The 23742-nt window shown below is 63.4% G+C and overlaps 1 protein-coding gene across 5 annotated transcripts in view; it reads left to right on the top strand.

The window, feature by feature from the left end:
• The first annotated feature begins 7518 nt into the window (after window positions 1–7518).
• The window catches only part of NAV1 (neuron navigator 1), a 93121-nt gene continuing 76897 nt past the window's right edge, over window positions 7519–23742 (top strand). Inside the window, exon 1 of one of the 5 annotated variants that reach the window (XM_059677865.1) lies at window positions 7519–7854. The gene's annotated coding sequence lies outside the window, so the exon portion shown is untranslated. The remainder of the gene's footprint in view (window positions 7855–23742) is intronic. The other 4 variants (XM_059677866.1, XM_059677863.1, XM_059677864.1 and 1 more) reach the window with 4 other exon arrangements.

The raw sequence follows: 23742 nt of genomic DNA, 5'->3' as shown, positions 1-23742 counted from the left end.
CAAGACGGTGTCAGGACCCCGGCCCTGGGAGCTGTCCAGACAGAGCTGGAGATAAGGGATGTCTCGCCGGCCCTGCCTTATCTGCTGTTTTTCCAGAACCTTCCACCTTGCGGTCGCCACGCCTCCCTGCGCGGCCCTGGGCTGGGATTTCCACAGCCTTTTTGCTGGTAGAAAAGATTCAGGGGTCAGGGAGGGCTTTGGGGTGGAGGTGACGAAAGGTGTGCGGGTCGTCGACCGGACGCACAGGGATGGGCCTGGTGCTGACATCACAGGCCGTCGTCAGTCCTTGGGAGGTGCCCAGAGCGCCCCTGGCTGACCCAGTTAAATAGCCGGGACCAGACAGGCCTGCCCAGCCGCCAGCAGCCCCTGCTCTGCACCGACGGCGTGGTCAGGGCTGCCCTGGGCAGTGGCAGGAGTCCCGGCGGCCTCTGGGCCAGCGTGGGGATGCGCCGTCTCCGGCTCTTTCCGGCTCTGGATCTTCCTGGGTGGTTCTGGGCCGGCCCTGCGTTCTGAGGCTGCGACAAGGCAAGGCAAGGGGGGCCCAGCGGCTCTGACGGGACCCTCAGTCTCTGGACTCACGTTCCCCAGGACGGGTCCTGGGACTCCTGGGGGTTTGCAGGGGACGTGAGCCTGACAACAGGCCAACACAGAGGCGGGGAAGTCTGGGGGTCCAGGAAGGTAAAATGCTTGGAGGCAGCCTGGCCCGCGTGGCTCAGCCTGTGACCTGGGAGGCCAGGGTTCGATTCCCATTCGATTCCCGGTCCGGGCACATGCCCGGGTGGCTGGCTCCATCCCCAGTGGGTGGGCGTGCAGGAGGCAGCCGATCCATGATTCCCTCTCATCATTGCTGTTTTTTTTTCTCTCTCTCTCCCTTTCCCTTCCTCTCTCTGAAATCAACACACATGTATATATTTTAAATGCTTGGAGGCAGGAAAATGGGGAAATCCATCTCCAAAGGAATGGTGGTGGGGGGACTACAGGGGGCCCTGAACACCAACACCGGGTGCACTGTGAAGGCCGAGGCGGGCCAGGGGAGCTGGGGAACTCTCTCGGGGAGCCTCAGGGCTGGTGAAACGGCCTGGATGCCTTTTCAAGTGACCACTTCCTCTTCCCGCCCCTGGGCCTGAGCCACCAGCTACTTCCGCTCCCTCTGCAGCCTCCCTGCTACTTGCTGCCTCTGAGAACAGGCCTCTGTGGGGTGTGTGTGCGTGTGTGTGCATGTGCACGTGTGCATGTGTGTGTGCATGCATGCATGCGTGTGTCTGTATGTGTATGGGGGGAGGGGTGGCTCCCGCCTGGGAGTGTGTGCAGGCACGCGGGCTGCCGGGAATGAAGGGGGAAGGAGCTCCATACTGTGCACCTTCCCATATCCTGAGCCCCGAGGCCTGGACAGCTGTGGCCACAGGCAGGGGCTGAAGGCTCAGGGGAGGGTCCCCCCTTAGGGATGCAGTCCCATCCCTGGCCTCCCGGACACTCCGCCTTTTCTGCTCCCACCTCCTCTGTGGTCACCGGGCCAGACAGCAGAGGGTCAGGGCAGGGAAGCAGAGGGGAAATGCTGGCCTCAGGCAACACCTGGGCCGGGTGGGTGGCGGGAAGTTAGACTCCACGATAAGAGGAAGGACTGGGGACTTTCGGTCCAGAGACAAGTCGAGACAGAGCAGCCTGCTCTCCTCGGCAGCCCAGGAAGTGCCTCCCACGGGGCAGGTGTTTCGGTGATAGTTTATGAGTAAATTCATCTCGCCCTGGCTGGTGTGGCTCAGTGGATAGAGCGTCTGCCTGCAGACTGAAGGGTCCCGGGTTTGATTCCGGTCAAGGGCACATGCCTGGGTGGCAAGCTCGATCCCCAGTAGGGGACGTGCAGGAGGCAGCCAGTTAATGATTCTCTCTCTCATTGATATTTCTCTCTCTCTCCCCCTCTCCGTTCATCTCTGCAATAAATAAAAATATATTTAAAATAAATAAATTCAACTCCTAGTTTGCCAAGTGAGAAGCAGGAGCAGGGCTGCCACCTGCTGGTGGAGTTGGGAATGACACCGCTCCGCAGCCGCAGGGCGGGAATCCCCGCGGGAGGACGGCGTTACCTGTGCAAAGGGGCGGGTCGTGCAGGTGGTCAGGCATCGGATGGGCAGCGTTGGGGTATCGGTTGCTGGAAATCGCCCCAAACTTAGCAGCTGGGCACGACAACGGGCCTCTCTGTTGCTCTCGCGTGGTTCTGGGGTTTTCTCAGGTCAGCGGACGGAACGCAACGCGGGAACTTCTCCTGTATCTGGGCCGATTGACTTGCTCAGCTGCAAGGTGTTCGTAGGGGGAGGGTACATGTCAGGTGTCAGCTCGACCGGGGCCACGGGGTGCCCAGAGGTTTGCTCAGGTGGTTCTGGGTGTTTCTGCCCAGGTGTTTGGGGATAAGATTAACATTTAAGTCGGTGGGTTGAGGCCTGGCCGGCAGGCGTGGCTCAGGGGTTGAGCGCCGACCAATGAACCAGGAGGTCAGGGTTCGATTCCCGGGTCAGGGCGCATGTCCCGGTTGTGGGCTCCGTCCTCAGCGTGGGGCGTGCAGGAGGCAGCCGGTCCATGATGCTCTCTCATCATTGCTGTTTCTATCTCTCTTTCTCCCTTCCTCTCTGAAATCAATCAATCAATATATATAGTATATGTAATTTATTTTGTTTTATTTATTTATTATTTATTTTATTTTATTATTTTATTTATTTTATTTTATTTTATTATTTTATTTTATTTATTTTACTTTCATTTTATTTATTATTTTATTTAATTTTATTTTTATTATTAAATTTTATTTTATTTATTTTATTTTTATTTATTTTCATTTATTTTATTTTATATATTATTTTATTTATTTTATTTTAATTTTATTTTAAAGGTGCTTCAGACTCCATAGGAGGGGATTCTGAGCTGGGGTTCACCCCTCCCAAAGGATGGCGAGGTTGGGGCGTCCCCTGCGGCTGCAGAGAGCAAAGCGCCGGCAGGGGTCAGCCGTGCGCCGCGCCCGGCGGAGCGCGCGGTCCCCAGGCCCCGCCCGGGCTGACGCTGAGCCCCGCGCTCCTCCCACCGAGGCCTGGGCCCGGCTCCGAGCCCGCGGGGAGGGAGGTCCAGGCCGCCTGGCCCTGAGCGAGCGGGGGATGGGGACGGGGAGAGGCCGAGACGCGTGGGCGTGGGTGCGATCCCAGACGGCGCGGAGGCCGAGGCCCCCGTCTGTGCTGGGCTGTGAGGTTTTATGTGCGTTGGCACGTGCGCAGGTCTGGACGTCAGGGGCCCTGTGGCTTGGCTTTGCCTCGTTGACAGTTTCTCCGAGACCTGGCTTTCGGGGTTGGCTCCGCGTCCGGGCGCTCCCACGGTGCCGGCCAGTCCACGCCCCGCGCAGGCAGGCTCGGTGGGGAATGGAATTCTCTCCGGGCGGCCACACAGAGCGAGTTCTGCGCTCATTCCCAGGCTCAGCCGTCCCCCAGCCCTGGTCCTGGTCCTCGGGCCTCACTGCTGCTGAGCCCCACAGCGTCCCCACCTCCTAGGACAGCTGGGGGGGCGGGGGTCCCCATGTGATGGTGGAGAGACCAGAGAACCATCCAGTCTGTAGCTGAGACCCCGGGCCCCGCCTCCTCCAGGCAGCCCTCCAGGTGCGGCTGCTGTGATGGGCAGATGCCACACCTTCCCACCTGCCTTTGGAAAGGAGGACCTGAGCCAAGCCGGGGCACCTGGCCTGCTTCCCCAGGAGGGGGTAGCAACAGCTGATCTAGGCAACAGGTGTGGGCCCCGTGGGGCAGCTGCCGCCAGGCACATGGGGAGAAGCTGCCGCATGCAGCAGGCCCGTCAGTCACCGCATCCCCCGGGGCCGGGGTGTAGTGTGTGAAAGGGGCAGAGGGTGACAGGGCCCTTCCCACGGCCCTCGGGGCAGCTGGAGCCCCTCTCCCCTGCAGACACAGGACCTGGAACGCAGGGAGGGGTTCCAGTCAAGGGCACACGACTGGGGTTGCAGGCTCGATCCACAGTAGGGAACGTGCAGGAGGCAGCTGATCAGTGATTCTCATCATTGATGTTTCTCTCTCTCTCTCCCTCTCGCTTCCTCTCTGAAATCAATTAAAAATATACTTATTAATTTATTTTTAAAGAGAGAAATTAAAAAAAAAAAAAAACTTGGCTGCCCTGGCTGGTTTGGCTCAATGGATAGAGCATCAATCAGTCTGCGGACTGAAGGGTCCCAGGTTCGATTCCTGCCAAGGGCACAGGCCTGGGTTGCGGGCTCCATCCCCAGTAAGGGGCGTGCAGGAGGCAGCCAATCAATGATTCTCTCTCATCATTGACATTTCTCTCTCTCTCTCCTTCTCCCTTCCTCTCTAAAATCAATAAAATATATATATTTTTTAAAAAAACCAAAAAACCCCAAAACTTGGCTTCATCGGGTACCAGCTGGGAGTTCCCAGCAACTTGGCCTCAATTTCTCCACCTGCAAACTGGGCATTAAAGTGGTTCCTGGTGCCTGGCGTTGCTGCCAGGATTCAGTGGGTTAAATAACTGGCCGGTGCCGACCACGGTTCTCTCCCCCAGCGTGGCACGACCGCGCCCGATTCCTAAAGGGGACAGCCCGCCGGCCAGTCCCCGGCAGCCCCACCTCTCACCGTCCCCCGCCCCTTCCCCGGGAGAAGCTCTCCTCTTCAAAAGCCATCTTTGGAAAAACACTGATGGCTTTTGGCGCATCTCATTCCTGGTAAGAGAGAGAGAGGGAGGGAGGAACCGGCTTCCCGATAAGGCAAGGACTCGCTCGCTCTCATAAAACACTCATGGCTGCACCAGCCCGTTCCCCACAGACTCCTCTCCGCTCCCCGTCAGCTCCAGCAATCAGCGCGGGCGGCCCTTCTCCCGGGGACCCGGGGGCCAGTCTGGGGCCAGAGTGGCCTCGATGGGGACCCCGGCTTTGCCTGGGCCCCACACCATCCCACCGCCACGAAGCCCCTTCCTGGGTAACGAGTTGAGTTAGAAAGGACAAGGTGAGCCCTGGCTGGTGTGGCTCAGTGGACAGAGCGTCGGCCTGCGACCGAAGGGTGCCCGGTTCGATTCCCGCTCAGGGCACACGCCCGGGGGGCGGGTTTGATCCCCAGGAGGGGGCGCGCGGGAGGCAGCCGATCCGCGATTCTCTCTCATTGATGCTTCCATCTCTCCCACCCTCTCCCTCTGAAATCAATAAAAATGTCCTTGAAATAAACAAGGAAGGGCCGGGTTATTTGTGGATGGCTGGCGTTCCATCTCTCAGTCGTGGCTTTCCAAGCACTGAGCCCACAGCCGGAGTGCCCGTGAGGAGGGTGGGGGGGAGGGGCCGGGACGGGCGCTGGTGCCCTCGGCCCGAGCTGGTACAAACCTCTCCTGCTGCTCCATTACCTCACCGAGCGCTCCCCCGAGCCTTGTCCCCTGGGCGCCCACACCCCTTTTGCTGCAAACTGAGGTGACGCATTGCAGGGAGCAGCCGCGGATGCCCGGTGAATTTCCACCCTGCCCTGTGCCCGGAGCGCAGGCCACCAGAGGCTCCCTCGGGCTCCGCCTCGCAGTTTGAGTGGCGTTTTAAATGCTCAGGACAAGAAGGCTGAGTGCTGTTTGCACAGCCTGCCAAGGCCTCACGCTCGTGGACGGGGCCCCACGGGGAGGGCTGCCGGCTCCAGTCCCCAAAGTCCAGCCAGAGCCCCCACCCCCACGGGCCCAGACACGTCAGAACAGGCCACCGACCTCAAGGAAGCGAGGCTGGGCTTGGAAATGTCACTCCCTACGCTTCCTGGGGCCCCCAGAGCTCACCTCCAGCCAGGCCTGAGCGGCTATGGGGGCGACAGGCTCCGGGGCTGATGTTTTCTTTGTTGTTGTTGTTGTTTTAAATATATTTTTATTGATTTCAGAGAGGAAGGGGGTGGGGAGAGAGAGAGAGAGAGAAACATGAATGATGGGAGAGAATCACCGATCGGCTGCCTCCTGCACGCCCCTCACCAGGGGGTCAAGCCTGTAACCCCGGGCATGTGCCCCGACCCGGAATCGAACGGTGACCTCCTGGTTCACAGGTCGATGCTCAGCTCCTGAGCCACGCCGGCCAGCGGGGCATGGGGTGATGTTTTAAAACGCGTTTGCCACGCTGGCTTTCATCCTCTTGTTAACCATCTCCTGCCCCCACTGGGGACTGGCTCTAGCCGGCGGTTGAGGAGGGGCACAGGGGAGCTATTGAGTGTTAAGGGGTCTCCTTCGTAAGGTCAGCAGGGCCTGGAGGCCACCCTCTAGGTGCTGGGGTGGGGTTCGGGGTGGGGGCCATGGTGAGTGGCCAGGGTCCCGTCCCCCCTGAATCTCACTCCCCGGCACCCGCCCCCCTCCACCCTGCTCTCCCCAAGCCAGGCCCCGGCTTCTCTCTACCTCTTATCGATGGTCGTTTTCAGGAAAATCCATTTGCTTGATTCAGAGCCCCTGAGTCATCCTGGCTTTGGAGGAAAACTCCATCACAAGGAGGCACTTGGCCGGCTCCTGGGATGGGGGGCGGGGGGTGTCCCTGCTCCTACCCTGCAGCCCAGGCCACAGTCCGGCTTCTCTCTGCTGCTCCGGTCAGTCCATGCACCCAGTTTCACCCCCTCTGCCCGCCTGCCGGCCTCCCCAACCACCCTGGCCTTTATCCCCTGCCCCCACCCTGTCCACATGCCACTGGCTCGTCCTGGGGACCCGGGAGCAGGGCAGGGAGACCTGTGTGCCCAGACCTTCATGGTGGGAGAGACTTAACCCTGACAGCGCCGTGGCCTGGGCCCTCCTTCCGGTTTGGGGGGGGTGGGGAGGGCACTGTCCCCACATTCCCTGTGTCCAGCCACCGTGACCTGACCGGTTGGATGTGGAGGGGCTCAGGCAGGACTCAGGGGTGCGCACCCCGACTGCTCCCGGGGAGCAGGCTTTTGGGGTTCCCATTTCAGCGCGCCCCCCTCATCTCCAACCCCCCCCCCCCACACACACACACACCTCCCTGGACATGAATCAGCCTCAAGGTTGTCAGGGCGAGCAAGCTGGCGGGTCCCTCTCCTCCTGGCGATCAGGGAAGGCCCCCCTGCCCCCCTCTTCACCCCCCCCGCCCCCCACGGCCCTTTAAGGGGAGGGGCGGAGGCCGAGTCAGGAAATGGGACGAAGTCACGCATTTTACTGAGCAGCTACTATTGCCCGCACTTGTGGGGCCTCCGTTCTGCTCGGACCCTGTCCCCGGCTCGGCGAGGGGGCGCCCGGGGCGGGGGGAGGGGGGTGCGGGGGGAGCCAGGCGCGGCGACCCGGGCCCTGCGCCCACTGAGCGGCCCGAGGGCGCGTGCGGGCGGCGGCGGCGGGTCGGGGCGCAGGAAAGGCTCGATTGTGCTCGGGCTTCCGCTGCGCCGCCCGGGCCCAGCGCGCCCCCCGCAGCCGCCTCTCCGCGCCCGGGAGGCGGGGCGGGAAGCGCCGGCGGAAAGGGCCGGGGGTGGGTGGGCTCGGCAGTGACCCGTTCTGCTCGGACCCGGGCCTCCGACCCTGGGCGAGTTCGGCGGGGACCGCGCGGGAGGCGGCGGCGGGCGGGGCGGGGAGGGCCGGGCGCGCAGGGGCCGCGGCGCGCGCCCGGGGCAGCGGGTCACCAGGCTCCGCCCCGCCCGGCGCGGGGGACGCACTTTGTTCTGGACGCGCCTCCCTCCGCCTGGTGGGCCGGGCCGGCCGCCTGAGTGCGAGCGCGAGGCCGGAGCGCGAGGAGCCCCCGCCCGCGGCCGCCAGCAACTTTCTCCGCGAGGCCAGGAGGGACCGGGGCCGGCGCTGCCCGGGATGCGCGGCTGTGCGCGGCCGTGGCGCGGACTCCAGGACCCGAGCGCGCGCGCCCCGGTGAGTAGCCCGCGCCGGGCTGTCGGGGCCGGGGGATCGGGGGCCGGGGCCGGGGGGTGCACTGAGCGGGGCTCGCCCGGTTGATCTCGGGGTGGGGGGTGGGGGGGCTGGGGCCAGTCCCGGGAGGTGCGCGCGGTGCCCGGGGAGGCCCGGCCCGGCAGGGGCGCTGGGATCACACGAGGGGGAGCGGCTGCCCGGGAAGTTGAGTCCCGTCGTCCCTACGAGGCTGCGCGTCCCATCCGGGGGCTGACTCACCGGAGGAGCCAACTCCCACCTCTGAGCCTCAGTTTCCCTTCCCGGGAAGACCCGCCGCTTAAAGTGCGTGGAGACCCCACCGTCGGAGACGCCCGGAGCTCCCTCACCCTGCGCCCCAGCCGCGTCTCCTCGCATCCCCGCGGGGCGAGTGCTACGGAACCGCCGGGCCAGGGGACCTGTGCCCAGAGCCCCCCTGTCCCCGCGTCTCCCCGCGCTGCTCTCTTTGGCGCGCGTCCAGGGATCGCGATCCCGGGGGACAACCTGGAGGAGGCGGGAGAGGTCGGGTGATCGCCGCCGAGAGCTCCCCCGAGGGCGCTCGGGGTTCGGGCCCTCGCGGTCCCTTCTGTCCTCCGCGCGGACAGACCCAGCCCACGGGATCGAGCCGAAGCCAGGCGCAGAGGGGAGGGGGCGGTAGGGGCGCTGTCCAGGGGTGATGCCCCCCACCAGGGAGGGTGCCCTGTCCCCCCCCCCGCCCCAGCCCCGCACAGGGAAGTCGGCTGCTGGGTCCTGGGGACTTTGTCCGGGCGGCGGGGGCGCAGCTGGCGCCGGCTCTGGGTAAGCGCGCGCCGCCCGCACCGCCTGCTGTTATCTGGCTTCCTGTTTCAGCCACCGGGAGGCCATTGGCCCGTTCAAATCCTTCAAATCCGAGGAGGCCGAGGGGCTCAGCGTTGCCTGCGTTTCCCTCTCGTGGCGGCGGCGGGTTCCCGGTACATGGGGTCCCCACCCCCCTCCCCGCAACTCACAGGGGCGCAGGGGGCTCACACAGGGAGCCCCTCCTGGTCAGGGCAGGGGTGCATGTGACTCCAGCCTGCCCACGAATGTTTTGTTTTGCTGTTAATCCTCACCCCCGGGAGAGAGGAGAGAGAGGAGAGAGAGGAGAGAGAGAGAGAGAGAGAGAGAGAGAGAGAGAGAGAGAGAGAGAGAGAGAGAGAAACATCGATGTGAGAGAGACGCATCCATTGGTTGCCTCCGGCACATGCCCCGACCAGGGCTGGGGGGCGGGGAGGAGCCTGCAACGGAGGCACCAGCCCCTTGATGGGAATTGAACCCGGGACCCTGCAGTCCAGGTGCGGATGCTCAATCCACGGAGCCAAGCCGGCGGGCTGCCCATGAGTGCTCTTTGTCCCGCTCTGAACCGGGTGGGTGTCTCTGGCATTCGGTTGGGGATGGAGAGAGGGACCGGCTGGGACACGGGTGTTGTTTTCTCCGTCCCCAAGACGAGCTCCCCGTGGGTTTCTGGGGGAAGTTTGCTCTCTGCGGGTCGTTGTGTGTTTGTTGCCTGTGTTGCCCGGAGGATGTGAGAGCAGACAGGGCCTCAGTGAAAACTCCTGCCTCTGTTTTCACTTCTGTGAAATGGAGCTGGGAGCGGCCCGGCTGGGAGGCCAAAAGCTCCAGTCTCGGGGGTGGATTTCCTGAGGGAGCAGTCCCCCGCCGGGGGCACCCTCGGGGCAGGTTTCACATTCTCCTCTTTTAAAAAATTATATTGATTTCAGAGAGAAAGGGAATCAGAGAAACATCCATGATGAGAGAGGATCATTGGGGGGGGTGTGCACAGGCCTCGTCTCCTTGCCTTCCAGCCAGAGACCCTCTCTGACTGGGTGCAGTGCCCAGCACACAGTCGGCGCTTTATAAATGTCTGCCGGATGAATACAATTGGGGGGGGGATCCAAGTACCACGGAGAGGCCCCCCCCCCATCCCGTGCAGGTGCCCTGTGCTCCTTGCCAGGCAGGTGTGTGTGATGAGTCTTCATCCCTTTCCCCCTGAAGAGCCCGGTCCGTAACCAGGTTGATTCGCCCGCGAGCGGGTGAGCTGTTGAAGTTCGGGCCTTTTCTGAGATCTCCTTGGGGAGCCTGGGGAGCTGGAAACAGGAACCGTCTTTCCTTCCTCCCTCACCCGGCCCCTCCGGAGAGATCGCCAGCCAGCCTGCGAGAAGCTCCTCCTGTCCGTCTTTGAAAATCTGTCTCTTCATTTCCCCTTTTCCCATCAAGAGGGCCGCTTCTCTCTTAAAGTTCTTCCGGCCTGGCCGCCGTGACTCGCCAGGCGGTATTTAAAAGAGCTTAGGGCCCGGCCGGCGAGGCTCAGTGGCTGAGCATCGACCTATGAACCAAGAGGTCAGGGTTCGATGCCCGGTCAAGGGCACGTGCCCGGGTTGCAGGCTGGATCCCCAGTAGGGGGTGTGCAGGAGGCGGCCGATCCACGATTCTCTCTCATCGTGGATGTCTCTAGCTCTCTCTCTCTCCCTCTCCCTTCCTCTCTGGAGTCAATAAAAAAAATAATAAATCTATTTTAAAAGTCCTTTGAGTTTTTAAAGGGTTTGGCCTTTAGAAAAGCTACAATGCCCAAGTCCAGAGACGGCTGCCCCTCCCGCCCTGGTTCCCTTAAAGGAGGGACGGATGGGCCCTGAGCCATGCAGCTGGGCCCCTCCCCGCCCCGCCCAGCCCTCCTGGCACTCCTCGTGCCCTCTCCCGGCGCGTCCAGGGGTGACGTGTCCGTTGGCAGGAGAGGGGGGTGAGCAGGGCTGTCGGGGTGATGGGACCAACCACAGCCCAGCCTGGGGACGCGGAGAACTGAGAACTGTGGCAATACTTGGCGGCCGGTGCCTCTTCCTGGCCCCTCATCACAAAACCATAATTAAAAACACTTTTATTTTATTTTTATTGATTTCAGAGAGGAAGGGAGAAGGGGAGAGAGAGAGAGAGACATCAGTGATGAGAATCGACTGCCCCCTGCGCGCCCCCTACTGGGGATGGAGCCCGCAACCCGGGCGTGGGCCCTGACCGGGACTCGAACCCTGACCTCTTGGTTCATAGGTCGACGCTCAACCACTGAGCCACGCCGGCCGGGCCAAAAGCACTTTTAGTTTCTCCTTCCACTTAGAAACCCCCAACGAAGTTCAAGTGAGAACCACCCTCTTCCGTAAACAGCCTCGAGTTCGAATCTGGCCCCTCTGCCTCCGGGGAAGCTGACTCAGGCCAGTTCCTCCAGGGGCCTGGGATGTTGCCTCTCGGCTTCCTGTGACCCTGGGGACGTGAAGGGAGGCGGGCGGGCGGGCGGCTGAGACGCAGGCCAGGCCCACCTGCTCATGGAGGTGGTTCAGCTCCTTAGGCACGTCCTGTGCAGCCCACGCCACCGTGCCCACCCAATCCATCCGCTCTACTCAATTTAAAAAAATATATATATTTTGCCCTGACCGGTTTGGCTCAGTGGATGGATTGTCGGCCTGCGGACTGAAGGATCCCGGGTTCGATTCTGGTCAAGGGCATATACCTTGGTTGCGGGCACGTCCCCAGTGGGGGGTGTGCAGGAGGCAACTGGTCGATGTTTCTAACTCTCTATCCCTCTCCCTTCTTCTCTGTAAAATCAATAAAATATATTTAATATATATATATTGATTTCAGAGAGGAAGGGAGAGGGAGAGAGAGAGAGAGAGAGAGAGGCATCCATGATGATAGAGAATCATGGATCGGCCGCCTCCTGCACGCCCCACACTGGGGATCGAGCCCGCAACCCGGGCCTGTGCCCTGACCGGGAATCGAACCCTGATCTCCTGGTTCCTGGGTCGACGCTCAACCACTAACTGCAGACAGACCTGTGTTTAGCGTTCATTTTGCTCTTGCGTTTGTGTTGACACGACCTTCAGGTTTGCCTTGTAATGAAAGCTCCGCGAGAGCCCGTCCCCCGGGGTGTCCCTGGGGCTGATCTCACGGAGTCAGAGCCGCGGTGGGTGCCAGCGAATGTCTTAGACATGGATCCGTTTCTCACCTGGTCCTCAGAGTTGAGAACAGAAGTCGTGCGGGGATCGGGCCTGTGTCGGGCGGGCGCCGGCTGGGCAGCGGGTCCGGGCCACAGTATCGTGAGGGGCACCAGGGGGTGGGGGGGTGTCTCAAACATGAGGCACAGAGCTCACGTTCGCCATCACCCTCACCCCGACCTGGATGCCCCTGGCTCCCGCCGCCCAGGGTCCTTTGAGGGTAAACACAGGCTTGGCACAGCGACTGGACGAAGGCAAGGGTGTCGCCAACATTCACGCCCCCCCCCTCCCCCAGCCCTGCAGACCGCGCTTCTGGGTGGATGTCTCCCCAGAGGGGTGTTTGAGGAGCTTCGCTGTCTGAGGGTCAGACGGGTGGGAGACGCACGGTCCCTCGGGCCCGGCTGGGTCTGGACTGCGGGCCCCTTGGAGGGGGAGGGGCAGTGGACAGCCGGGGGTTTGTTTGGCGAAGCCGGCTCAGTGCCTGGCCCAGGCTGCTGCCAGGGCCGTGGACACAGAGCCGGGCCGCAGATGTGGCCACGGCAAAGCTCTCGGGAAGGTGGTGGGTGTGAAATAGTGAGCTCAGCCCATGAGCCAGAATACAGGCCTTGGCAGATGGGGATCGGGGGGTGGGGGGGCGCATCTCCATGGCAGTGGGTCCCCACGGACGGTCTGCCCGGACACCTGGCATCTCAGCCAGGAAGAGCCGTGCCCAGTGGCCCGAGCCGCCAGCGCTGAGCAGAGCCCCAGGGAGACCCTGGGAGAGAGAGAGACACTGGAATGTCAATCCCTGACTTTATATAAAATATATATATTTTTATTGACTTCAGAGATGAGATGATAGAGAGAGAAACATCCATGATGAGCGAGGCCCTGGCTGGTTTGGCTCCATGGATAGAGCATCGGCCTGTGGACTGAAGGGTCCTGGGTTCGATTCCAGGTCAAGGGCACAGGCCCGGGTTGTGGGCTCGATCCCCAGGGTGGGGCGTGCAGGAGGCGGCCGGTCCATGCTTCTCTCTCCTCACTGATGTTTCTCTCTCTCCCTCTCCCTTCCTCTGAAATCACGTCCGGGGCATCTTCCCGGGCAGCCCCGGGCCCCGACCTCTGTGAGGCAGGGCTAGCGCTCTGAATAGCCCTCCCGACTCACAGGCCCCTTCCTGCCAGGAAGCTCGGTGACCGCGGGCAGGAAAAAGGTGTTTCCGAAAGTGAGGCCAAGACGGGGAGAGGGGAGTGGGGGGCCCGGAGGCTGGCAGCAGGGGAAGGGGTCACCAGGCCTGCCTCTGCCCGGGGCCGGCCATTCAAGAACCAGCCGGCGTGGCTCAGGGGTTGAGCGTCGACCTAGGAACCAGGAGGTCAGGGTTCGATTCCCGGCCAGGGCACAGGCCCGGGTTGCTGGCTGGATCCCCAGTGCGGGGCGTGCAGGAGGCGGCCGATCCATGATTCTCTCTCTGCATGGATGCCTCTCTGTCTCTCCCTCTCCCTTCCTCTCTGACATCAATAAGAAATATATTTTTTAATCTGTGAGAACATCCTGTGAAAAAGACCCAGGAGGGGTCTGGGCAGGGAGACCCAGTCCAGAGAGCGAGGATGGAGGTGGCACATGGGTGCCCGGGCACACACCCTCCCCAGCGGCCGCCCCGCCCGCTGCAGGCTCAGCCCCTGTGGGCAGGGGCTGCGGGCCCCTGGGCAGAGCCGGCTTTGCGGGCGAGGAGAGGCGAGCACCCGGAGAGGCGAGCCCGCGGCAGGGTCCTGAGGGGGTGACACTCAGCTGTGGCCCAGATGCCCTGGAGGGCTGTGCCTGTGCAGAGGGAGCAGCTGGCCGCCTCTCCCCAGGGCGGGCTTGTCCGTTCAGGAGCCCTCGGGACCAGGCTGGTGCTGTCCATTCGCTGCTCCAAGGGCAGGGACCCGGGCTGCGGCCTGAGGTGCCCAGTTAAAGGCTGGGGAGCGATGCTAGGGGCGGGAGCCCAGCTGGTCCCCTTTTGTCTGTGCGCCATGCACTTCCCGTTGCCGCCACCAGAGGGAGCAATTGCCCAGCAAAAGCCAGAGGTCCCCACCCTCTGGGCATCTTCGGGCTGGAAGTGGGCTGTGTATGGTCCTTCCTCTCCGACCGGACCTGGGGCTGGGGGTGCAGATGCCCGCCTGGCGGGTGGGGGTGGTGGGGCCCGTGAGCAGGTTGGGGGAGAGGGGGGGGCTGGATCAGTGCTCCTGGCTCTGCGTTTGCTCCCAGTTTGCTGGGCGTATCATTTTTTTTTTCCAAAATATATTTTATTGAGTTTTTACAAAGAGGAAGGGAGAGGGATAGAGAGCTAGAAACATCGATGAGAGAGAAGCATCGATCGGCTGCCTCCTGCACGCCCCCCACTGGGGATGTGCCCGCAACCAAGGTACATGCCCTTGAATCGAACCCGGGACCCTTCAGTCCGCAGGCCGACGCTCTATCCACTGAGCCACACCGGCCAGGGCTGTTCCACTTGTTTATGCATTCGCTGGTTGATTCTCTGTTGTGTCCTGTCTGGGGGTTGAACCCCCAACCTGGGGGCGGCACTCCAACCAGCTGAGCCCTGGGCCAGCGCATAAATTCTTATTCTCGATTCTGGTTCCAGCTCCAGCTACCCACCACCCTCCCAGCCAAATGTCAGCATTCTTTATAAAACATACAGATGTTGCCGAAACCGGTTTGGCTCGGTGGATAGAGCGTCGGCCTGAGGACTGAAAGGTCCCAGGTTCGATTCCGGTCAAGGGCATGTATCTGGGTTGTGGGCACATCCCTGGTGGGAGATGTGCAGGAGGCAGCTGATCGATGTTTCTCTCTCATCGATGTTTCTAACTTTCTATCTCTCTCCCTTCCTCTCTGTGAAAAATCAATAAAATATATATAAAAAAAAACACACAAAAAAACCACATACAGATGTTTTACTGATTTCAGAGAGGAAGGGAGAGGGAGAGAGAGGAACATCCATGATGAGCGAGAATCACGGACCGGCTGCCTCCCGCACGCCCCGCGCTGGGGACGGAGCCCACAACCCGGGCCTGTGCCCTGAGCCGGAATCGAACCCTGACCTCCTGGTTCCTAGGTCGACGCTCAGCCCCTGGGCCACGCCAGCCGGGCTAAATATGTGTTTTTTGAAAGGTAACGTACGTCAGTGACTGGCACGCACCGAGTGCCACTGGCGACCGACTCCACGGCGAACGCCACTTTCTGAGCGAGAGGGGCGGGTCCTGGTGTCCCCCGGCCTCTGTCTCTCCCGCCTACGCCGCCTGGGAAGATACTGACCCTGATCTTGGCAGCTTCCTTCCCCTCCAGGCCCTGGAGACACAGTTTTCCTTGTGCCGTGCGAGGGCGGCTGCCAGCAGCGGGCACGGGGCCCGCACCATCCCGGGGCCGTGCCTTCAGGAGCCCGCAGGGGAACAGAAGGGCCCTTCTTCCCGGGGCGGGCAGGTCCCCCGCGGGCGCTGCGGGCACTGAGCCGCCTCTGTGGGGAGAGGCATCGCCTCTGTCACCAGGCGGCCTCGGGATCCGCAGCGCGGTTCACGGCCGTTTTTGTTTATTTATTTTTAAACATATTCTTATTGATTTCAGAGAGGAAGGGAGAGGGAGAGAGAGAGAGAGAGAGAGAGAGAAACATAACCCCGGACGCGAGAAGCCAGGCCGGTCACAGTTCCTGCACCTTCTCTCTCTCTCTCCCCGGCCTGGTGGGTGTGTGCTGTGCTCTGTTGTGATGTTACCCCCACCGGAACCCTAGAGAGACGCGAGGCTTCTAAGGTCGCTCATGTGCGAATCCCGTGATGGGTTCCACCCTCCGCGCCCTCCCTCGTCTTCCCCAGACCACGGGGCGTGACCGTGCGAGCCCCCACCCCCACCCCCACCCCGGCCCCGGGAAGACGGGCGGTGACCAGCTGCTGCTCACGGCGCGATTAGGATCTTGCCCGATTAGGATCTGGACGGGGTGGTGGTTGGAAACGGGTACCCAGCCTCCCCCCGCCCTGCCCTTCCTGCCTGTCGCTGGGGCGCCGACAGCACCCCACCCTGCCCGCGGGGGGCCAGCTTCTGTTGGCACGGGGACCCCGCTGTTGTTTTCTCTGACCGGGCTGCCCTCCTCCCCCACCACCCCCGACTCGAGGGCATGGGCTGGGTCCGAGGGGAGCCGACCTGCTGAGATTCATGGGGCTCCCTGCCCGTCAGGGGCAGGTGAGCCGCCCAGCGCAGGGCTCTGCCACCCCTGTTATTCTACGGGCAGCAGTTCTCAGAGACTCGTCTGCGTGAGAACCAGCAATGTGGACCTACTGTGTGTGCAAATGACATCATGTGCCCAAGGTGTCAGCATAGGGACGTGGTGCTCGAGGCTCCAAAGGATCCCTCTCTCTTTTTTAAAAAAAATATATTTTTTTATTTCAGAGAGGAAGGGAGAAGGAGAGGGAGAGATAGAAAGATCAATGGTGAGAGAGAATCATTGATCGGCTGCCTCCGGCACCCCCCCTCCCCCCACTGGGGATCGAGCCAGCAACCCTGGCATGTGCCCTTGACTGGCATCGAACCCAGGACCCTTCAGTCCGCAGGCCGACGCTCTATCCACTGAGCCAAACCGGCGAGGGCTTAATGTATTTTTATTGATTTCAGCGAGGAAGGGAGAGGGAGAGAGAGAGATAGAATCATGGATCGGCTGCCTCCTGCACGCCCCACACTGGGGATGGAGCCCGCAACCCGGGCCTGTGCCCTGATGGGGAATCGAACCGTGACCTCCTGGTTCATAGGTCGACGCTCAGCCATGGAGCCACGCCGGCTGAGCCGTGTCATTTTCCGCTGGGGGAGGGTGTGGGGTGTCCGCAGGATGCTCTGACTGTGGCAAATGAAATGAACACACGTCGGGAAGGATGGCCTGTCAGCAATACCCTGAAATGGTTCCGGGCGGGGGGGGGGGGGGGGGGGCGTGGAGGAGGGAGGGTTCCTTGCACTAAAACTTGGGACTTTCCTCTGATGTTACGACCACCGCGAAAAAGTTCATCAAACACAAAAACAAACGTAGAAAAGCTGGGGGAGAGCCGGCAGGCGCCCTCCTTGGCCGGCCCGGCCCGCCTCTCCGATCTGGGGCGGCTGCGGGTCCCGCAGGTGGGTTTCCGCGCCGGCTGCTATTTTCGGCCCCGTCTGAGCTCACACGCTCGAGAGGCTGACACCGCGCTTTGTTGGGGAATATTTATATCCCGAATCTGTCACACACCAGGCTGGCCGGCTTCCACCCACGGACGCGGGACAGTCCATGAAGAATTGGGGCAAGGTCGGGGGGCTGCAGGCCTAGCCTGTGCAAAGGACGGGTCAGCCACGGGGGGACGGGTCAGCCATGGGGGGATGGGTCAGCCACGGGGAGGACGGATCAGCCACGGGGTGGGGGGGACAGGTCAGCCATGGGGGGATGGGTCAGCCATGGGGGGGATGGGTCAGCCATGGGGGGGATGGATCAGCCATGGGGGGACGGGTCAGCCATGGGGGGACGGGTCAGCCATGGGGGGACGGGCCAGCCATGGGGAGGATGGGTCAGCCATGGAGGGACGGGTCAGCCATGGGGGGACAGGTCAGCCATGGGGAGGATGGGTCAGCCATGGAGGGACGGGTCAGCCATGGGGAGGATGGGTCAGCCACGGGGTGGGGGGGACGGATCAGCCATGGGGAGGATGGGTCAGCCATGGGGGGCGGGCCAGCCCACCCTCAGGGTATCTGCCTTTGGAAGAGCCCCAGAGGCCGTGGAACGCTTGCCTGGTGCCCCCGGGTGGGGTGGGGGACATAAACTCTCCTCCCCCTGCTCACAGCCTGAGGGTCTGTCTAAGGGACCGGGGCTGTGGCCTGAGGAGCCGCCGCCAGGACTCAGGGGCCCCGGGCAGCAGCGCCTCTGTCTGAGGGCTGCTCTAAGCGAGGCCAGCTCCCGGGACCCCAGGTGTCGGGGAGCGTCGCCTCCCGGGTGTCCATGCCCAGAGCCAGGCCGACGTGTGGGCTGTTTTCCACCATCAGCCCTGCAGCTGCCTCTGCTCCCGCTGACCCCGGTCGCCCGTCGCTAAGGCAACAAGGCCCTCGGGTTTCCCGAACGTCAGGGAATCTCAGCACCCACTTCCGCCGTGTCCGCGTGCACCCCACCCTGCCAGGCAGGAGGGGCCCTGTGGCCGCCCTGTCCCTGCCGGGGGGGGGGTCATCTCAGGCCTGCCTGGCCCACTGACCATGGGGGTGAAAGAGCAGGGAGGGTGGCCCGGCTGGTGTGGCTCAGTGGCTGAGCGTCGACCTAGGAACCAGGAGGTCAGGGTTCGATTCCTGGTCAGGGCACAGGCGCGGGTTGTGGGCTCGATCCCCAGTGTGGGGCATGCAGGAGGCGGCCGGCCGATCCATGATTCTCTCTCAGCATGGCTGTTTCTCTCTCCCCCTCTCCCTTCCTCCTGAAATCCATACAAGTGTTTTTGTTTGTTTGTTTTTAAAGAAAAGAGAAGGGCAGGGAGTCGGACACGGCGCTGGGGCCTGTGCCTCTGGACTGGCCAGGAAGCAGCTGTCATCCCTGGGGAGGCCCCACGGACCAGCCCCCCTTCAAGTCCACAGTCGGGCTTTGTTTAGAGCCTGGCGTGGTGTGGGCTGTGGCGGTCAAGCCCAGATGGAATGATGAGGGCGCAGGGCCAGTCCCTGAGGGATCTACCCTGCAGGCCAGACACCCTGACTCACTCGGAGGACACACAGACAGCGGAGGTCAGGCCGAGGCCGGCCACAGGGCACCGACCCCCGAGCACCGAGTTCCCAGAACACGGCTGCTGGCCGAGGCTCTCTCTTCTGCAGAGAGTGTGTGTGCATGCATGCGTGTGTGTGAACATACATGTGTGCATGCACACGCAGTGGCTGTGTGGATTGTGCATAAGTGTGTGCGCGCACATGTGTATGTGTGCGTGTGCGTGTGTGTCCAGCCCCTGCCCAGCCCTGCCCTGGGCCAGCTCTTCCTCGCGCGGTTCTGAACCGATCTGTGGTCCTCCCTCGCCCCCTCCCCCGCCCCCTCACATGCTCCTTCGCCAGCTCGCAGTCAGGATGCTGCCTGACGGCTGAGGGAGGCCCAAATGGTCTCCTGCCCCGGCCGGCCCTGTGGCTGCGCCAGATGTGGCCGCCCTGGGCACGGTGCAAGAAAGCCCAGCCCTGCCCTCTGTGTGGCCTCCACTGCCCCCGAGAGCCCTTATCTCCCGGAGGCCGCCACTGCCCACCCTGCCGGGGGGAGGGGGGGGAGAGGGAGCGTGTCCACAGACCACTGGCCGCCCTGACCCACCCAGTCTCCGGGCAGCCCAGGCCGCCCAGCCCACGGCTGGCTCCGTCCCAGAGAGTCTCAGAGGGGCCGTGATCCTATAGTGGCTCAGATGCGCTGGGTTCGAGTTCTGGCGTTGGCTCTTCAGGGTTGTGTGACCTCGGGCTCGGCTGGTGTTTGAGCTGCACCTCTGGGTCTGGGGCTCAGCCTGTGTGGGGGTTCCTCAGCGCCCCCCCTCCACCCGGCCCGGCCCGGCGTTGGTTCCTGAGCCTGTGGGAGAGCAGACGGCGGGGGCAGGCCCGTCCCCAGCTCAGCCGCCCTGCGCCCCAGCTGTGCTCATTGTCCAAGCCCCGCAACAAGCGGCCCTGTTTCTCCGCCGCAATTAGGACAGAACGCCCGTTATCTCTCCGCGCCCGTCGCCGTCGTCTGCACGGCCGGCTGAGGGCCTTTCTGGAGACGGGCACCTGCAGACGCCAGAGCGGGCGGCGGTAACCCCTTCCCGCCGGTGCCAGAGCCAAAGGCCGGCTCCACAGACAGCCGGCCCGGCGAGGCTCTCAGACCGGCTGGCCGACCTCGGGCCGACCTTGACCTTCCTGAGCCCGGGAGCCTCTCCCCTCCTGCCCCGGGCAGCCGTGGAAGCGCATGAGACGCTGCTCAGACGGTCCGCTTTCTGGAGCCACTGAGCCAGCCCCGCCTGTGTCCTGGCCCACAACCCTCCCGCGGTCAGAGTCCTGCAGAGAGCGCGCGCAAGTCGCTGAGCCCAGGGCGGTGCCGGTGTCGGTCGGGGTGGGCCTGGCGGGCCGGCGCCTCCCACTGCTCGGAGGGGCTTGGGTTTTGCAGGTTGGCAGCCCCGCTGGCTGACAGTCAGTCCCGCCTGCCTTTGCGTGTGTGCGGGTTGAGGGGGGCGTCACGCCCACGAGACCAGATGCCGTGAGGCGTACAGACGTGTGCGGTCGCTTGAGCATCCCACCCCTTCCGAACCTCTCCGCCAGCCCCTGCTCCCAGCCCCTGCGGCCCTGCCCTGCTGGTTCCCAGGACCCGGTGTTGATGCCTGAGGAAGGGCTGCGGGGAGCTGGGCGGGGCCTCGCCCGCCTGCTGAGTCCGCCAGGCCCCTTGCCCTTGGGGAACTGGGTGGCAGGGGTGGGCACCGTGGTGCTGGGGGCAGCGAGGTGTAGGTGACTGACTCGCCCATAACCCCGGACAGTGTCACCCCCGACTGGCACCCCTACCCCTTCTCCTGCTTTTTTTTCTTTTTAAGTATTTTTATTGATCTTAGAGAGGAAGGGAGAGCGAGAGAAACATCCATGATGAGAGAGAATCATGGACCGGCGGCCTCCTGCACGCCCCCCACAGGGGATGGAGCCCACAACCCGGGCCTGTGCCCCGACCGGGAATCGAACCCTGACCTCCTGGTTCCTAGGGCGATGCTCAGCCCCTGGGCCACGCCGGCCAGGCTGCTGCTGTCTTTTCTGCGCGCTCAGCACCCCGACCTGCGCCGTGTTTTCCGCGGTCGGCCGGCTCCTCTCACTGGGACACGGTGGGGCCTGAGGACAGGAGGGGTCTCGGGTCCGGCTCCCTTCTCTTCTGCGAGACAAAGGGCTTCTCTCTGATCTTTGTCTCCCACCCAGGACCTCCTTCCAGGGAGAGAGGGGGCGGGGGAGGGGGCTGTGTAGGTGTCACCCCTGCAGCGTGAGTGACAGGCTGTCAGACGGGGCGGCGTGTGCCGGGGGGGTGGGGGGGGGAAGCCTCTTTGTTAGGCGGGGAGCAGGGAACAGCCTCTCTGAGTGGGGCCCAGCCAGGGCGCCGTGGGCTCCGTGGCCCCCATACTCCCAGCCTAAGCAGGGAGGGTATGGAGCCAGGCTGCGCTGGGAGGTGAGCTTATGCAAATGCATGCAAATGTATGCAGATATAGGGGGCTGCCCACCTCCTCCTGCAGCTCTGCCGCCTGCCCCCTAGGCTCTGGGCTGGAGGGAGACCCCCAGCCCCACCCTGAACCCATCCCAGGTGTGACCCCTCCCCTGGCCTGAGAGGTGGGCTCCCACTTCTCCCTCCCAGGACCCCACCCCACCCCCACTAGTGAGTCGGGGGGGGGGCAGATTGAGAATGACGGGGCCATCCGCCCCCAAACTCCGGGCTGCCTTTCCTGCACAGCCCCAGGGAGCACAGGGCACCCTCCAGGCGGGGCCACAGGCTCAGGGTCAGGCTGAGCAGTGGGGGGACAGGCTGTGACCGAGCGCCCTCTCCCCGCCTGAGGAAGGGGGGACCCACTGCGTGGGAAGGAGCAGGGGCTGCTGGGATGGGAAGCCTGGCCCCCGGATCCCAGGGGAGCTGAGGGTCTGGTTGCTACGAAGGGAAGGCGGGGAGGTGGGCATGGTCCCTCGAGAGAGGATGGGAAATGGATTCTCTCTGTGACACGCGGGTGGCAAGGGAGGGGCAGTGGGTGAGGATGGGCTGGCCCCTCCCTCTTCAGCGGCCTGGCTGGCAGTGCCTGGGGCAGGGCCTGGTGAGAAGGTAGCGCCAGGCTGAGCCCTGGCGCCCGCGAGCTGGGAGCTGTCCAGCACGCAGCCTGCTGAAACCACAGGGGCCGGAGCAGGCCTCCGGGGAAGGTGTGCTGGCCGGCCCGTCTGTGCCCTCCCGGCTCCCGCCCCCTCTCTGCTCCAGGACAGACCCGGGGGACGCAGACACGTCCTGTCCCCGGGGGACCCAGAGCTTCCCGCCGGGGGGAGATGCTGCTTTTTATTGATGTCAGAGAGGAAGGCAGAGGGAGAGGGAGAGAGAAGCAGCTGAGAGAGAATCATGGACCGGCTGCCTCCTGCACGCCCTCCGCTGGGGATGGAGCCTGCACCCCGGGCCTGTGCCCTGACCGGGAATCGAACCGCGACCTCCTGGTTCCTAGGTCCACACTCAACCGCTGAGCCCCGCCGGCCGGGAGTGGGGTGGGCTGGAGCAGCAAGGGGGTCTGGCCTCCTGCACTCCCTAGCCCTCTACCCCGGCTTCCCGGCCTCCACCACCCGAGGCACCATTCCCCTGATTGCACCAACCTGTCTCGCCAAACACCTCCCACGGTGTCTCCCCAGCCCTCCCGCCTCCCCCCAAAGCCGCTCGGCTGTCCTGCCGGGGGCTCTGTGGCTGTCTCGGCTTGGAAACCACAAGCTATCACATCACCTCCTAACGCGCCCCTGGGGCCTCTGGTTAGAGTGGGCGGAGAGGAGCCACCGACACCTCCCCGCTGGGTACGGAGCCCCCCTGCGGCCCCCCTCGCTCCCCTGGGCCGAGGCTGAGCGGGATCCGCGGCTGGACCAGCGGCCAGTCCAGCTGTGGGCCCGGCCCGCCCCCTCCCGTCTCCGGAAGCTCTGCCCAGCCTCCCCCCGGCTTCCTGTTTGGTGGGGACCCTTCCTGGCTGGCTGTGAGTCCGCTTCCTCTCCCAGCCCTCCCTCCCCCATGTGCCACTCCTGCAGCCTCTGTTCCTGGGCAGACTGCACCCACCCCGCCCCGCACACCCCCCCCACCTCACGGGGGAGCAGGGTGCAGCCCTCCGCAGAGCGCCGAGGTGTCGGGGCGCCGGGTTGCTCCAGCAGCTACGGAACGGAGCGTCTTCGAGGCGCCAGGCACGGCCGAGGGTTCCAGGAGCCCAAGCCCAAGCTCAGCTTGGGAGCTGAGCCAAAGAGCCAGGTTGGCTGATGAGCTAGTGCAGTGGGGGCTCAGGGGGCCACTGAGCTCCCCCCAGCAGGTCAGGGTGGGCTTCCTGAAGGAGGTGACGTCGGAATGCCTGAGCTGAACGTGTAGGCGAATGCGTGTTAACTAAGAAAGGCTTGCGCCGGCCGGCCTGGCTCAGTGGTTGAGCGTCGACCTGTGAAGCAGGAGGTCACGGTTCAATCCCCGTCAGGGCACAGGCCCAGGTTGGGGGCTCCATCCCCAGTGGGGGGCGGGCAGGAGGCAGCCGGTCCATGATTCTCTCTCCTCGTGGACGCTTCTCTCTCTCCCTCTCCCTTCCTCTCTCTGACATCAATACAGATATTTTTCTTTTAAAGGTGTGGGCTGAGCGGCGGTTCGCGCCCAGGGCTGACGGAAGGGTGGGCTCCCCCCGGGTGCATGCGTCTCCCGGCAGAATTTTCCCGCCCTGCCGATCAGGAGCCTCTCTTTGTCCGGCTCCCGGTCCGGCCTGCGCCCTGTAAACACAGCTATGAAAACACATCCGTGTGTGTTTGTTTTGCTTTGCGGTTTTCACCCAGGGCGTCGGCCTCACGGCAGATGCACACGGGAGCCGGGCCCCTGCCAGGTCGCTCCTCTGCCTCCCAGTCTCTCTCTCTCTCTCTCTCTCTCTCTCTCTCTCTCTCTCTCTCTCTCCCTCTCCCCCCAGGGTGTTCCCTCTTCCCCACCTTCCCTCCTCAGCCCTCCTGCTCCTTTAGGCCTCGGCAGCCAATCCTGTTCCTCCCGCATCTCGTTGCCAGGCAACAGGCTTCCTACCTGCCCCATTGTGTTAGTGTCTCCATGACAACAAGGGTTGCCCAAAGAGATGGGGGAAAGTTGGGGGGTGGTGGGAGGGGGAGGCCAGACCCCGTGTCTCGGGACATTCGTGCAGTTTTTCCGGCAATAACTTGCTCGCTCTCGCGGTCCCCAGAAGGTGC

Source organism: Myotis daubentonii, chromosome 20, assembly GCF_963259705.1.
Source record: "Myotis daubentonii chromosome 20, mMyoDau2.1, whole genome shotgun sequence".
In the NCBI taxonomy this organism is placed as follows: Eukaryota; Metazoa; Chordata; class Mammalia; order Chiroptera; family Vespertilionidae; genus Myotis; species Myotis daubentonii.
This window is presented reverse-complemented; position numbering and strand designations above follow the sequence as displayed.